The sequence below is a fragment of the Pinus tabuliformis genome, chromosome J (genome assembly GCF_031772625.1).
Source record: "Pinus tabuliformis cultivar Carrire ecotype Pingquan chromosome J, CPIR1, whole genome shotgun sequence".
Classification (NCBI taxonomy): domain Eukaryota; kingdom Viridiplantae; phylum Streptophyta; class Pinopsida; order Pinales; family Pinaceae; genus Pinus; species Pinus tabuliformis.
The window spans coordinates 626,749,769-626,762,687 of record NC_142295.1 but is presented as its reverse complement, the minus strand read 5'-3'; positions in this window follow the sequence as shown (position 1 = coordinate 626,762,687).

Sequence of the window (12,919 nt, the reverse complement as noted above, 5' to 3'; positions counted from 1 at the left end):
ACTTCTTGAGGGTTTCAGTGATGGTGCCAGATCTATTCGCAGCACGGAGGATCTACATGTTTGTTGAGGGGTTAGCAGAGCCACTTCGGGGCCTAGTCAGATCCACAAGACCAGCCACGCTCCAGGATGCTATTAGAGGACCCGGGACTTACAAGATGCCTTACCCAGGACCCGGACACCTTACCCCCAGAGACAGGCTTTCCAACCTAAGGGGAAGGATGTGAGGATTCCACCTCCAAAGGGGAATCCAAGACGAGTACAGATTGATGATGATGCCAGGAGGGAGCTCAAGAAGAAGCGGTTGTGCTTTACCTGTCAGGAGTTGTGGGCACCGGGACATAGATGTGCTGCTGGCAAAGCACATTTTATTGAGGTCTTCTCCGAGAGCAGCGGGGAAGAGGATGAGAAGGATGATGTAGAGGCAGGAGATAGTCATGCCGCGCAGGATCCTTTGCCACCTCCACCACCAGCAGTAGGTGGTGCAGCTTTTGCACCTACCGGAGGGGTCCTTGCAGCATTGCGAGGAGTTCCCAAGTATTTGACGCTGCACGTACAGGGGACAGTACGTGGCCAGCAAGTATCAGTTTTGGTTGACAGTGGGGCAACCCACAACTTCATCAATGCACAGATGGTTGAGCGGAGAGGTATACAAACAGAGAGCTTCGATGGATTTTTAGTTTTGGTCCCAGGAGATCAGACCATGGTGTGTGCTCGTTATGTCCCAGAATTATCAGTGACGATGGGCACCTACACACTGACTGACCACTTTTTCGTGGTCAATATTCCAGACACCAACATGATACTGGGTGTTCGATGGCTCATCACTCTAGGGAAGGTCACGACAGATTGGAAGGCCCTAGAGATGGAGTGGGATGATGAGAAGACGGGGAGGCATGAGAAGATACGGGGACAGCACACATAGCTGCCTCAGACTGTTTCGGCTCATCGGATGGAGGCAGTCTTCCAGAAGGGAGACATAGAGTGGGCAGTGGAGCTGTGTGCATCAGAGGCAGGGACTACAGGGCAGACGGTGCACCCAAAGATACAGTCCATCCTTTACCAGTATGCCACAGTGTTTGGGGAGATTCCCCGGGACAGCCACCGGACCGGGGGTTTGAGCACACCATTGAGCTTGAGCAAGGCATACAGGCAGTGATCACTACCCCCTATGGGCATCCCAAGGCCTATCGGGATGAGATTGAGCGGGCCATTCAGGAGTTGCTAACTCTTGGGCACATTCGGCCGAGCACGAGTCCTTTTGCTTTTTCCGTGGTGCTGGTGAAGAAGAAGGACGGCACATTGAGGATGTGCATTGACTACAGGGCCCTGAACAAGAAGACCCTAAAGAATAGGTACCCCATACCGAGGATCGATGAGTTGATGGATGAATTGAGAGGAGCACAATTCTTCTCAAAGATTGATTTGAGATCTGGGTACCATCAGATTCGCGTGAGGGAGCAGGACATTCCCAAGACCGCCTTCAGGTGTCACTATGGGCACTTTGAGTTTTTGGTGATGCCCTTCGGGCTAACCAACGCCCCAGCTACATTCCAATCCTGCATGAACCACATCTTCCGCAGTCACTTTAGGAAGTTTGTGTTGGTGTTCTTTGATGATATCCTCATTTACAGCGGGACTTGGGAGGAGCATCTCCAGCACATTGAAAGAGTGTTGCGCATCTTCGAGGAGCAGCAGTTCTATGCCAAGCTCTCCAAGTGTGAGTTTGGATTGACGGAGATGTTGTACTTGGGACACATCATAGGGGTGGACATAGTCAGAGTCCACGACGAGAAGATCAGGGCCATCAGAGATTGGCCGGAGCCGAGGAACGTGACAGAACTTCGGGGATTCATTGGCATTTGTACTTACTACTGGAAGTTCGTCGAGAGTTTCTCACAGCTTGTTGCACCCCTGACAGATCTGATGAAGAAGGGGGCATTCAGTTGGTCGGATACAGCGCAGCGAGCCTTTGACAGGCTCAAGGAGGTTATGAGCAGCTGCCCAGTGCTTGATTTGTCGCAGCCACTTGTTTTGGAGTGTGATGCGTCGGGAGAGGGGATTGGCGCAGTGTTGATGCAGGGAGGTCACCCTATAGCCTTTGAGAGCCGGAAGCTCCTTCCGCACGAGAGGTTGTATTCTATATACAACAAGGAGATGCTGGCCATTATGCATGCATTGGCCAAGTTCCGGCAGTATTTAGTGGGTAACAGGTTCAGGGTGAGGACTGATCACAACAGCCTCAGGTTCTTTTTGGAGCAGAAACAGCTACAGGAGAGGCAGCAGAAGTGGATCAGTAAGATCCAAGCATATGACTTTGACATTGAGTATGTCAAGGGTAAGAACAACGTGGTAGCAGATGCCCTTTCACGTAGACCAGCCACGTTGTCTCTTATGAGCTTGGACACAGACCTGAGGGCTCAACTCTTAGTAGAGTACTCCAAGGACAAATTTGCATGTGAGGTTCTGGATGGGCAGGTGGCAGATGACAGGTATAGGGTGGTCGATGAGATCATCTACTACAGGGACCGGATCTTCTTGACTGAGGGATCTCAACTCAAGAAGAAGATACTTCAGGAATCACATGATTCACCATTGGTCGGCCATCAGGGGTTTATCAAAACCTACAGGGCCATTAGAGAGAGGTTCTCATGGAAGGGCCTCAAGGAGGACGCACTCCAGCATATCCGGAGTGCGATATTTGCCAGAGGAACAAAGGGGAGATGAGCCATCCCATAGGATTATTGCAGCCTCTTCCCATTCCAAAGGGGAAATGGGAGTGTATTTCAATGGACTTCATCACAGGGTTGCCCATGGTACAGGGCAAGGATTGTATCTTTGTCGTCGTTGATCGACTGACAAAGTACACACATTTTCGCCATACCCGCACACTATACAGCAGCGCAGGTGGCCGAGTTGTTCTTCAGAGAGGTCTTCAGGCTACATGGTCTTCCTAAGACCATCATCAGTGACAGGGACAGCGGTTTCAGGGGTTTTGGCAGGAGCTTTTCCAGTTGGTGGGGACGGAGTTGACACCGAGTACCAGTTATCACCCATAGACGGACGGGCAGACAGAGATAGTTAACAAGTGACTGGAGGGCTACTTGCATAACTATGTCAGTGGGCAGCAGCGAGCATGGCTGAAGTGGCTGCATCTAGGGGAGTACTGCTACAACACTACACATCACATGTCCATTGGTATGTCACCATTCTATGCTCTGTATGGATATCATCCTTTATCTTTTGCTGACGTGATGTTTGGTGCTAGCAAGGCTCCGAGAGCTAAGATTTGGATCCAAGAGAGTCATGATATTCTCTGAGCTCTCAAGGATAATATGGCTACAGCGCAGAACCAGCAGAAGCTGTATGCTGACAAGGGTCGGGTGGAGAGACAGTTTGAGGTAGGGGACTTGGTCTACCTACGATTACAGCCATACTGACAGTCGTCACTGAAGCAGAAGGGAGTTGAGAAGCTCAAGCGCCGCTTTTATGGGCCATACAGGGTGATACGCAGGATTGGACAGGTTGTGTATGAGTTGGAGCTACCCCAAGACAGCAAGATTCATAACGTTTTTCATGTATCATGCCTGAAGCAGGGATTGGGGCAGCAAGTGACAGTGACAGATGAGCTACCACCCACGGATGATGAGGGGCATTTGGTGTTGTAGCGAGAGGCTATTATTGATAGCAGGGAGAGGCAGCTGCGGAGCAGGACGGTCCGGGAATTCTTGGTGAGGTGGAAGAATTTACCGGATGAGGATGCCACTTGGGAGAGAGAAAATTTTGCAACATCTATCACTTCAGTTGCTTGAGGACAAGCAACATTTTTCCAGGGGAGACTGTAATATTCCTAATTAGCCATGGCTAATTGGAATATTCAATTTTGCTCAATTTTGCCTTTTATAGTTATTTATAAATAAAAAAGGTGAGGAAAGGGGGGCATAACTCACTTTTTGAATAAAGTCACTCCCTAGTAGCACAACGTTGTAACTTAAAAGGGGAGCCAAGGGGGCCAAAGGACCACGTAGAGAAGGGGGCCCACGTAGACACTTGGAGGGATTGCGTAGATGGAGAGGAGCACGTGGCAAGAGAGAGGCTACGTTGGAGGAGGTGGGCCTTAGGGTTTTGAGAGAGGCCAACGCTATAAAGGAGAGAGGAGCCTCCTCATTTTGGCATTCGATTATGTTGCATTTGAGCTAGTCACTTCGACTTAGAGCACGTTGGATGTTTAGCCTGTCTGCAGCACTGTTTAGTGCATCGAGTGTCTCCGTTCGGAGATCTCACCCTTATCCCTGTGGGACTTCGAGTGCCTGCTCGGGCAAGGTAGTTTCATCAATCTTTGCAGGAGGATCGATCTTTGGAGTTGAGGAGGAGCTGAGCATTTTGATGACTGTGCAGTCTTGAGAGAGGAGGACACAGTCTCTTTTGGTAGGAGCTCCGGATTGGGCTTATGTGGAGGATTTGAACTTGGAGATTGAGCAAGGGATCAGCCCTTACATATTGGAGGATTTTGGCAGAGTCTCGGGCAGAGTTTTGGAGGATTCTCTTCAGTGGCAGCGCAAAGCCTTGAGGGATAGCGTAGATCCTCAAAGGGGTGATTTTCGAGGGTCAGCTATTTTAGGAAAGTTTTCTGGGCTTTTCTAGGTTTATTGAGCAGAGGCTGATTCCCGAGTTTCAGCAATTTTCTGAGGAGGGGAACAGCCCCAAATCCTCACTTGATTTCAGCAGTAGCAGCAGCACAGCAGTTCTCCGGCAACTTGGACGCAATTCAGAGAGAGGCCATTTCCTTACCATTCTGAGTGTATTTCTTCACTTGCCTTGTGCAAGTCGGGGTGCTATCTTCCTGATCACCTCTTGTACTCTTTCCATTACTCAGTGTAATAAATTGGCTTAGCATTTCTCTCTGCATTTCTTGAGTATATGCTTATATTCCATGTATACATTATTGTATTTGCACTACTATTATTTTTATCTCTTTGAGCTTCCCGGCTACTATACCACTTGTGTGTTTTTCTCCTATACTCTTAGACAGAGTCTGGAAAGGGCCAAGTAGCCTCCAGATCTCGTCCTCTTTTCAGAGGCGACATATCTGGTAAACGCAATGTTTTAAGACTCCGACTCCGACTCCGACTCGGCCGAGGGTCGACTCCGACTCCGACTCCGACTCGATTTCAGTGACTCGGTCATTGTAAAAAATACATTAAATATTTATTTTTTATAAAAACACATAATTTTAAAGATTTTCATTCATGTTTTCAAACACATAGCATTAGAATATAAATAGAAAACAACATATGATCAAAGTAGGCTCATGAATATATCCATTATATCAAAATAGCACCCAGTGCATTGTCCAATACATACACGATGATGATATAAAGATCAAAACAAAAACACATAACCAAGGAGGCTATAAATGGCCTCTACAACAAAAGTCTGTGACCAGTACTACTGGGCCCTGGCTACTGCTAGAGTTGCCAACATCATCTGGCTCAGTGTTACTTGGGAGCAGGAGCGAAAGTGGGGAGCGAGAGCGAAAACGGGAGCGGGAGCGACATTTTCAGAAGCTCCTGGTTTGGGAGCGAATCCCAGAGGAGTTCGACAACCAATGTCACTAACATCAAGGTACATAGAGGGATTGGTACTCTTGATTAAATACGAGTTCCATACCCTAATACATGACCAAATTCGATGGAAACATTGCAATCCTCCAATCCTGAAATCCTGAAAAACTGATAAGTCTGCTGGATTTTGAATGAAATCTAAAATTCTACTTTCTCCATATGAAATCCAATGAGGCCGAAACCACTCTCAAACATCCTGAGTCATTTCATGGTAATGTTAAAAATTTAAGTAAAAGGATGAAAATGAAGATTAAAGAGAATGTCACTTTTACTTTAAGAATTTAACATTACCATGAAATTTGAATAGCATATCAATAGTAGAGAGCATTTGAGTGTGTAAATAGGGTTTGGGAGGGGGAAATGGACTCCAAATAACATTTAACTAATTCATAAAACACATTGGAGTCCAAACCAATCAGAAAACACTTCAAAATTTCATTAAAAAAATGTCAAATTGCTGTTTTGATGGGATTACAGGCCACTAGTTATGACTCGGCCGAGTCAATACGGAAACGGCCGAGTTGGCCGAGTCAGCCATGACTCGGCCGAGTCATGGCTGACTCGGCCTACTGAACCGTTTCCTCCACCGAGTCACATTTCTGGGCAATGAAACGGATCAACTCGGTCGTTTCTGTTTTGAATCGGCCGAATTTTAAAACTATGGGTAAACGCCCTCCCAATCCATCTCTGGTTGGAGATTGCTTGTGTTTGAGGGATATCCCTGAAAAGGGATATTACATTTAAGGCTTGTTAGAAAACCAGACTGGGAAGAAGATCAAAGCATTGAGGAGTGATAATGGCGGGGAATATGTCTCCAACGCTTTCAGGGATGTGTATGCCAAGAAGGGCATTAGGAGAGAGCTTACAACAACCCACAACCCTCAGCAAAATGGGGTGGCTGAGAGGAAGGACTGCGCATAGTTGGAGCAGTCAAGACCATGTTGCATGACCAGGGACTGCCTATGTTCTTGTAGGCAGAGGCATCTAACACTACAGTATTTATGCAAAACAGGCGTCCACACAGAGTGCTTGGACGAGTTACAGCAAAGGAAGCTTTCACAGGCAAGAAGCCCGATGCTTCTCACTTTTGCATCTTTGGCACAAAAGTTTATTGCCATGTGTCCAAGGAGAGAAGGAAGAAATTGGAGCCCATAGTTGAAAAGGGAATTTTCGTGGATTACAATGAGACATCTCAGGCATACAAGGTGTATGTACCATCACTCAAGAAGATAGTTATCAGATGGGACATGAGGTTTGAGGAAGACAAAACTCTGAGGGCACCATTGGAGCAAGAGCAAGTTGGGGTACCTGAGGACGAGCTACTCGCTCCCAAGCAAGAGCCTCAGCCAGTATCATAGTTTGAGTCTCATCCAAGTGGCAAGCGGGTCGCACAGCAAGATGATCGAGAGTCATTACAAGATGAGAAGGAGAGACCAAGACGAGTGGAGATAGCCACTCAGTCAGTGACTCCCAACAAAGCAGGGAAGAGAGCCAAGTGGGCCGCGAGGTTAATTTAGGAAACCTAGGAGCAAGTTGAGACTCCTAGCTCTATGTTTAGGCAGAGCAAGCAACCACAGAGGTACATCGGATATATGGCACTCATGATCGAGTTATTGGACACAGAATCTTCTTGTTATAAGGAGGCAACCTCTTAACATGTTTGACGAGATGCCATGGTGGAGGAATTTTCCTCCATGAAGAACGATGTCTAGGATATTGTGCCACACCCAGAGGATAAAAACAGTGGTAGGCTCATGATGGGTGTACAAGGTGAAGCATGGAGTAGATGGGAGTGTGGAGAAGTAAAAGGCCAAGTTTGTGGCCAAGGGCTTCTCACAGGTTGAGGGCATCGACTATGATGAGATGTTTGCCTCAATGGCTCGTTATTCATCCATCAAGACGATTTTGGCACTTGCAACACAAATGGGGTGGAAGATCCACGAGATGGTCGTGCGTTCCTCGATGGGGTGGTTGAGGAGGAGATTTATATGGAGTAGCCAGAGGGGTTTGAGACTTTCAGTAAAGACACTCATATCTGTTTGTTGAAGAGAGCTATATATGGGCTCAAGCAAGCATCAAGAGCATGGTACACTCGCATTGATAACTACCTTTGAGGATTGGGCTTCACTAAGAGTGAGGCGAATGCGAACCTGTACTACATCATAGTTAGAGATCTTTGCTCATTCTAGTGCTCTATGTTGACGATCTTATATTGACTGGAGCAAACAGCTTGATTCAGGATTGCAAGGCAGACCTTACAAGGGAGTTTGAGATGAAAGATATAGGGCTTATGCACTATTTACTCAGGTTGGAGGTATGGCAGGGTGATGGGGAAATCTTCTTGGGGAAAGGGAAGTACACTACAGAGATCCTCGAGAGGTTCCATATGCAATATTGCAAGCACATGACCATGCCTCTAGTCACAAACTGGACAAAAGTGGATGATAGCACAACAAAGTGAGTAGATGCTACAATGTACAGGCAGCGGATCGGGTCATTACTGTACTTAGTCAATGTTGATTTGGGTAGCATCGGATGTGCTCTAGCCATGAAAATTGGTGGAGAGGCTAAAGCAAATGAAATCTCCAAGACCCAGAAATTGTTTGGGAAGATTCTAACCATTTGGGAGATATTAAAATAATTAATATTTTTAATGGAGTTCCTAAGTCTAAACTTAGGAAAAATAAAATATTAACGGGTATTAATATAAAACTGGGTTAGAAGGTTCTAAAACTCATGGATTAAGCCAAATCTAATCTTAGCCTTTGATTAGAGATGTAATCTCGGTCGTTGAAGGACCAACAGGAAAAGTATAAGAGAAGGCTTGATGGTCAGTTGGAAGACACACCGAGTTGATCAAGAATTCGATTTTCTGGGGCAGGACTTGCTGAGGAAATCGAAGGAGTGATCAGAGTTGCAGCTGAGGGGCAGTGAATGTGGTAGCAGAGAGCCAAAGATAGTACCAGGAGCATCAGCGCAGAAGCCGAGAGAGGGTTGACGCAGAGCCAGCTAGAGGCTACGCAGAGGCAGCCAGAGGCCACGTAGAGGCAGCCAAGAGCTGCGCAGAGCCTGAGGAGGGCTAGCATGGGAGACACAGAGGTTCCAGAGGCTGACGCAAAGCCCAGAGAGGCTGACGTTGGGCAAACGTTGGGCCAGAGAGGCTGATGTTGGGCCAAAGAGGTTGTCGCTGGGAGATTTCATAGGGCAGATTGGGGCTGATATCTGTCTCCGACTAAGAGGTACTACTACCAAGGGCATTCTCTGTTGGGTGAGCCACTTCTGGCACCCAAATTGTATTTTGAAACTGCTTAATAATAAAACCCTTAGATAGCTACACTAGTTTTCCCGCATTGGGTTTTTCCGGGGACATTAGTCCAAAACTAACAGTCACTTGTGTGCTTGTTTTTCCTTCAATTGATGATTTGTATGTGTTGAGACTGTACTTGTATTTATTTTCAATATTTACATGGTAAATAACTTGTTAATTAACAGAACAAGTAGGAAGAAATAAATCAGAAATATGCATGAAGGATTTCTAACAATTAGACTTGGAAACTCCAACATGGTATCAGATACAAGTTGCAGATCACAGGAGAACTGAGGGCATCAGCTGAGCAGAGCAGCCGCAGCAGAAACAACTGTCCCAAGTGACAGAAGTTGTTCCTAGCGGAAAAGCAACAAGGAAGGGGTGACGCAGTACCTCCGTCATCAAGTTTGAGACGGGAGAAGGATCAGCGCAGTGGCAAAAATGAGCAAACCTGACCTACGCAATGCCCGGTCATCTTTCTCAGTGAGGAAGGATTGACACCCGTGGCCAGGAGGTGAGGATTTTGCTGGTGTCGGGATTGCGCAGAGACTAAAGGCTCTAACCTTAAGTTTGCTGGGGCATAGGAGGCTGTGGGTAAGTTGTGGAGTGAAGCTAGTGGGGTACTGTGGTCAGAACAGTACCTAACAAGGCAAGACTAAGGAGGAGGGAGTTGCTGCCGAGGATTTCTAGCCAAGAATTCTGGATCAATGATGCAGCTGCATTAACGATCAGAGTGGGGGCATCTCAACATTGGCAGAGGGGTTTCCAGGAGGGAAATCGAGGCTCGGAGGGAGTCACACTGAGAACTTCCAGGAGAGAAGTAGAGAGACTTGGAAGAGTCGGAAGAGGAGCAGCGAAATGGCAGTGAACGGGGTAAGAGATCAGGACAGACTGGATGGAGCCTCAAACTTCATAGTTTGGAAGGCCAGGATCTTGTCCGTTCTAGACAGGAATCGTCTCAAGCACTTCGCCTTGAACACGATAGCAGTCCCAGTTGACCCGGATGAGAATGAAAAGTACTAGGAGGCAATGGCAAGGGCCAAGAGCATCATCCTTGACGGGGTCAAGGACCATGTAGTACCACATATTGCCGAAAAGGACATGGCAAATGCGATGTGGGAGGCCCTGATGAAATTGTATCAGCATACTTCCGTGCAGAGGAAGATGCTACTGGAAAATCAGCTACGGTCATATCAGATGCAGAAGGGAGAACAGATAGATACCTTCCTCGGTTGATTGAAGGAGATCCGGGATCAACTGACTTCCATAGGGGCCACGCTGAATGAGGAGATGATGGTGAGGACCGCATTGAACGCAGTCTCAGAGGATTGGGAGGTATTTTCCAAAGCATACTGGGCAGGTCGACCCTTCCAGATTGGGAGGAACTGTGGGCGGCTCTTCGTCAAAAAGAGATCAGAAGGCTAAGCAAGGCAGGAAGCAGCGAAAAGGGGGTCAGAATCAAGAAGGAGGAAGAGGAGGATGCTACCCTAGCATCTGAGGGAAAGCAAGAGAAACAGAAGAAGGACCTTTCCAAGGTCAAATGCTTCAACAGTGGGGAACTGGGTCATTATGCGAACCAGTGTCTGAGGAAGAAGACGAAGGGAGAGGCGTCTGACTCCAAGGCAATGCCAACGAAGGCGGAAAAGGAGGTAGAGGAGGATGACGATTGTGCCATGAGTGTTCATGTACATCTAGAGGAGGTGGGGAGACATCGAGCTGTAGTCAGGAGGACTACAAGCGATGAGGGGCAGGATCCTTGAGGTACCCAACCTCTTGGATTATACCTTGCTACGGGAGCCCCAAAGAGAGAGTAGGAGGACTAGCGGATGTCAGTAGAAACGGATGCGAATGAAGCGTCAGAGAGTGCTACAGTGCAGGAGTCCTCGGGCAGCGCGAGGCTAGCAGGCTGCAGCAGTGCGAGAGGCACGAAGTGTGTTGCAACAGTGCAGGATGGCAAATAGAAGTTTGCAGCTATGCGAGATGCAAGGAGTTGTTGCAGCAACGTAGAGGTCAGTAGAGGGAGCACTTAATAGTGGCAGAGAGAGCTTCAGCATCGGGAGTGTTTCTAGCATGACAGGGATGTCAGTAGTTCGGTGGATCAGTTACTTCTCAGTAGCTGAGTTGCAGTGCTGTAGTAGAAGCAGTAGCACGATGCAGCATGATGAGAGGGGGTTGCAGTGCAGATGCAGTGTGGGGAGAAAGGACCAGCAGCAGCACGGATGCAGAGGGAGTTGTCGTATGGATGCAGCGGTGGTAGTGGCAGGGCCATGGGCACCAATACAAGATGCAGCAGTGCAAAGGATGTTGGGTGGGGAGGCTTAGCATCAGCACAGGTATTGGTGTCGTATAATCAGAATGATGTTCAGTGTGGAGTATTACTAGAGCACAATCCTCACTAAGAGGGAGTGTTGATTTGGGGTAGCATCAGATGTGCTTTAGCCATGAAAATTGGTGGAGAGGCTAAAGCACATGAGATCTCAAAGACCCAGAAATGGTTTGGGCAGATTCTAACCAGTTTGGGAGATATTAAAATAATTAATATTTTTAATGGAGTTCCTAAGTCTAAGCTTAGGAAAAATACATATTAATGGGTATTAATATAAAATTGGGTTAGAAGGTTCCAAAAGTCATGGATTAAGCCAAATCTAATCTTAGTTGTTGATTAGAGATGTAATCTCGGTCGTTGAAGGACCAACAGGAAAAGTATAAGAGGAGGCTTGAGGGTTAGTTGGAAGACACACTGAGTTGATCAAGAATTCGATTTTTTGGGGCAGGGCTTGCTAAGGAAATCGAATGAGTGATCAGAGTTGCAGCTGAGGGGCAGTGAATGCAGTAGCAGAGAGGCAGAGATAGTACCGGGAGCATCAGCGCAGAAGCCGGGAGAGGGTTGACGCAGAGCCAGCCAGAGGCCAACAGAAGCCAGGAGAGGCCACGCAGAGGCAGCCAGGAGCTGCGCAGAGCCTGAGGAGGGCCAACGTGGGAGACGTAGAGCCCAGAGAGGCTGATGTTGGGCCAGAGAGGCTGACGCTGGGCCAAAGAGGTTAACGCAGACCCTAGAGGTTGAAGCTGGGAGATTTCGTGGCGCTGATTGGCGCTAATATTTGTCTCCGAATGAGAGGTACTACTGCCGAGGGCATTCTCTATTGGGTGAGCCACTTCTGGCACCCAGATTGTATTCTAAAACCGCTTAATAATAAAACCCTCAGATAGTTGCACCGGTTTTCCCGCATTGGGTTTTTCCGGGGATATTAGTCCAAAAATAACAGTGTCACTTGTGTGCTTGTTTTTCCTTCAGTTGATGATCTGTATGTGTTGAGACTGTACTTGTATTTATTTTCAGTATTTACATGGTAAATAACTTGTTAATTAACAAAACAAGTAGGAAGAAATAAATCAGAAAATACATGAAGGATTTCTAACAGTTAGACTTAGAAATTCCAACAGCCAACACATAGACTGATATTTGTTTTACAGTGAACCAGTTGATCCAGTTCATGATGGATCCTACCAAAGTTTAATGGGTTGTTGCAAAGCATGTTTTGAGATATCTCAAAGGCACAGGAGATTATGGATTATGGTACAATGGTACAAAGAGGTTGACGGAGTGAGGCTTGAGGGCTTCACAAATGTAGATTGAGCAAGGAGCTCCACGGATCATAAAGAGTATTTTAGGTTGTGTCTTCGGCATTAGGTCAACAATAGTACCCTGGTTCAGCAAAACGTTGTGGGACTTTTCAAGCAAAGGATGGAGCCCACAATGATACACTGTGACAACCAGAGTTGCATTAAGCTCTTTGAGAATCCAGTGTTTCATGATTTCTCCAAGCATATCGAGATCAGCTATCATCATCTCAAGATTTGTGTGCAGAAAGGGGTAGTGAAACTATAATACATTCCAACAAATGAGAAAACAGCGGATATCTTGACCAAGGCATTGGAAAGAGGTAGTTTTGTCAATTGCAAAGATAAGCTGGGAGTTGTACAAAATCCC